Source organism: Meriones unguiculatus, chromosome X (genome assembly GCF_030254825.1).
Source record: "Meriones unguiculatus strain TT.TT164.6M chromosome X, Bangor_MerUng_6.1, whole genome shotgun sequence".
NCBI lineage: Eukaryota > Metazoa > Chordata > Mammalia > Rodentia > Muridae > Meriones > Meriones unguiculatus.
Genome location: NC_083369.1, coordinates 136,963,582 through 136,968,266, shown reverse-complemented (window position 1 = coordinate 136,968,266; position 4,685 = coordinate 136,963,582).

Below are 4,685 nucleotides of genomic sequence, written 5' to 3'. Positions count from 1 at the left end.
AGATGCCTAGCCACCAGTGCAAAGACCCACTTAATAACAGCTAGGACAATATGTCTCTACTAGAGCCCAACAAGCCTACCACAGCAGGCCCCGAAAGTTCCAATAAAGATGAAATACAATGAAAAGACCTTAAAATAGTCTTTATGAATATGATAGAGGTCTTTAAAGAGGAAATAATATAAACTTCTTAAAGAAACCTATGAAAACACAAACAGTGGAAGGAAATGAATAAAACTGTTTAAGACCTGAAAGCAGGAAAGAATCAATAAAGAAAACCCAAAACTGAGGGAAAATCTGGAAACCTTAGAAACTTAAATAGGAACCACAGAGGCAAGCTTCAACAACAGAATACAAGAGATGAAGGAGAAAATCTCAGGCATTGAAGATACAATAGAAGACATGCATACTTCTGTCAAACAAAATGTTAAATCTAGTGTCCAGGAAATCTGGGACACTATAAAAAGACCACTTCTAATAGGAATAGAGGGAAGGAGAAGAAACACAGATCAAAACCACAGAAAATATTTTCAATAAAATCATAGAAGGAAACATTTCTACTCTAAAGGAGATGCCTATGGAGGCAGAAGAAGCATACACAACACTGAGTGACTGGACCAGAAAACAAAGTCACTTGGCATACAATAACCAAAACACTAAATGTATATAATGAAGAAAGAATATTAAAAGCTGCAAGGAAGAAAAAAAAGACCAAATATCATATAAAGGCAGAAATATTAATATTAAATGGCTTGTCAAGGGAGACCTTAAAAGTCAGAAGGGCCTGGAGAGATGTGTTACAGACTCTAAGAGATCATAGATGCCAGCACTTACTACTATACCTAGCAAAATTCCCTATCTATCTTACAGAAGGCACTCTAAGGAAAATTCTAACCTAAGAGGTTAACTCATCCAAGAAAACACAGGGAATAAATAAGCTCAGACCAGCAAATGCAAAATAAGAAAAACATGCATGCATGCACACAACACACCCACCATCACCACTACCATCGCCATGACCACCACCATCACCACCACCAACAACAACAACAATGAAATAACAAAAAATAAAGTCATTGATCCTTGATATCTCTCAACATCAATGGTCTCAATTCCCCAATATAAAGACACAGACTAACAGAATTGATATGAAAACAGGATCCATCCTTCTGTTGCATCCAAGAAATATACTTTAATATCAAAGACAGACATCATCTCAGACACAAATATAAATGCCTATAAACATGGATATTTTATAAAGAAGCCAGAAATATACACTGGGAAAAAAAGACAGTATCTTCAATACTGGAGGCTGCATGTGGAAGAATTTAAATAGATTCATAGTCATTTCAACCCCAGACAGATCAAATACCTCAGCATAAATCCAGACACACTGAACCTGATAGAAAATGGGAGATAGCCTTGAACTCATCAGCACAGAAGACTTTCTGAACAGAACACCTTTAGCATAGATAATAAGATCAACAATTAATAAATGGGACCCCATGAAACTGAAAATCTACACAGCGAAGGACACCATCATTTGGACAAGACAGCAGCCTAAAGAATGAGAAAAAAAGTTCTGGAGAGGTGGCTCAGCGGTTAAGAGCGCAGCTCTGCTCTTCCAGAGGTCCCGAGTTCAGTTCCCAGCAACCAAATGGTGGCTCACAGCCATCTCGAATGTGGTCTGATGCCCTCTTCTGTCATGCAGGTGTACATGCAGATAGAGCACTCATACATTAAATAAATAAAAATTTTAAAAATGAATGAGAAAAGATGTTTTTTATCAACTCCACAGCTGATCAAGGACTAGTATCCAGACTATATAAAGAAATTTAGAATTTAGATATCAAGAAAATAACCTCATTAAAAATTTGGGTACAGATCTAAATAGAGAATTCTTAATAGAGAAAACTCAAATGGCTGAGAAACACATTCTTAGCCATCAGGGAAATTCAAATCAAAATGACTCTGAGATTCCATCTTACACCCAACAGAATGGCTAAGTTAACACAAGTGACAGCTCATGCTGATGAGAATGTGAAGTAAGAGGAAAACTCACTCATTCCTGGTGGGAGTGCATACTTGTACAACCACTTCGGAAATCAATGTTATGGTTCCTCAAAAAGTTGGAAATTGATCTACCTCAAGATCCAGCTATACCACTTTTGGGCATATAGCCAAAGGACACTTCATCCTACCACAAAGACATTTTGCTCAACTGTTTCAATGCTGCTTTATTCAGAATATCCAGAAACTGTAAAGTACCTAGATGTATGCGTTGGATGGGGGTTGGAATGGGAGGATCCCATGAGGAGAGGCAGGTGGGAGGGAAGAGAGAGCTGAATGAGGGAATATGGGGAGATAAAGTTAAAATTAAGGGATGTTTTAAGGATAGTATAAAAACCACACACACACACTCATACACGTATATATGAGGTAATCCAAATAATAGGGAGACAGAGTTCCAACTGGCCATCCCTTATCACCAAAGGAAGCTTCTAGTACTGGGTCTAGGTTACATGTAATTGAGTCTGCCAAAAGGGTGCCATGGAAATTTCCAAGTAATTCAGTCTGTGGCCAAGAATATAGGTTGCACTCCACAAACTGACAGCAAAACTCAGTTACTGAAGATCATGCCTACACAACTCACTGAACAATGGAGAAGTTGAGCCACTGCCTACATAGAGCCTTAACCCTTACATGTTTATGGCTTTGGTACAGGAAGCAACTCTGCAGGCTACTAAGAGAGAAATGTAAACATCAGTCCAGCCACAAAAACTACAATGTTGTGCCACCTACAAAATATGCTAGGGCAATGGTGGCACAAAGCTTGTATGAGTAACCAACAATGTCTGATTTGACTTAAGACCTAATCCATGAGATTGAACCCAAACCCAATACTGCTTGGGTAGCCAAGAATCAGGAAATAGATATCCCAGGGAATTAGGCTAAAACCAAATGGCACTGGTATAAACAAACCAGCAAGCAAACAACCAACGAACAAACATAAAAATAAATAAATAAATAAATTTAATAAAACAGTGATAAAATTACTCCTAATGATATTCTTCTATATTTACAGATCAGAACTTGGTATGCCATCACCAGATAAACCTCCTCCTGCAACAAATTGAAACAAATACAGAGACCACAGCCAGACATTATAGAGAGAGTGAGAGACCTTGGAACACTCAACCCTAAATGGACTAACTTCATTAAATCCCTCCTCTCAAAGTGCAGAAAACCCCAGAGAAAAGGAGGTAGAAAGAATGTGTCTATATTATAGCTTCAAGTTTAGTGTTTTTATGGGATTCCTGAGTGTGTGAACAAGTGGGTCTCTGATTCTTGTGACTTCTCTTGGGCTCTTTTCCATCTGTTGGTTTGTCCTGTCCAATTTTGATGTGATGGCTTTCATTTTATTTTACTATAGTTTATTTTGTTATATTTTAGTATTATCTCTCAGAATCCTGTTCTTTTCTAATGAGAAACTGGAGGAGTTAACACAGATGTGAGGGAAGGTGGAAAGGAACTTGGTGGAGGGGGAGAGGAAACTGAAATCAGGATATATTTTTTGAGAAAAAGAATTTAGTGTTAATAAAAGGAAAGGAAAAAAGAGTAAGTAAACCTTCTCTCATCCTTAAGTTGCTTTTGGTTATGGTATCTATTACAGCAACAAAAAACAAACTAGAACAAGTATGAAACCTGACAGGCTCTTGTATTAAATGTTTGGTCCCCAGCAGCCAGCACTACTTTGGGAGTTGACAACTTTAGGAAATAGAGGTTAATTGGGGGCCTTTGGTTGTGAAGGGAGGGGTTGTGAAGGGGCCTTTGAAGGGTATACCTGATCACCTTGTCCCTTCTTCACTCCCTGCTTCCTGTCTGCCATGAGCCCAACAGGCTCCTTATCCATACATTCCTACTACCATGATGGTCTGCCACGAGTCCAAAATACCGAGTTAAGTAATGATTAATTGCTTATGAATCCTTCTCAAATATGAGCAGAAACAAATCTCTTCTTCCTTTAAGTTCTTTATGTCAGGCAATTTGTCACAAGAATCATAAAATGAACTGATTAATACACTGGGTATGGTGGTACATGCCTAGAATTTTAACACATGGTAATCTACAGCAGGAGCATATGGAGTGTGAAGTCAGCCTGAGCTATATAGTGAGACCTTGTCTCAGAACAACAACAAGAGCATGTATTAGAAAATGGTGCATTCAATATGTATTAATACTTACCACCCCCATGATGTTTCAATGCAGTATTCTGATGAACCAAAGGGATAAGATATACTTGTCAAAAATGAGTACCCCATGTCAGAAATAGTCCTTGTTCCCCTTATTAGGAAACCTAATTGGTTACTGAGCTACCACAGGCTATATCGGAGCAGAGGTTCTAGGTTATACACTTATATGGTCCTTGGTTGGAGAAACACTCTCAGAAAAGACCCTTGTGCCCACCTATATTTGTTCCTTGTGGAGCTCCTATCCTCTCCATGTCATATTAACTCCTCCTTCTTTCATATGATTCCCTGCACTCTGCTGAAGGTTTGGTTATAAGTCTTAGTATCTACTTCGATATATTGCTAGGTAGAGTCTTGCACCCGGCTAGGCCACAGAGGAGGGTTTTGCAGCCAGTCTTGAAGATACCTGATAAAACAGGGTCAGATGAAAGGGGAGGA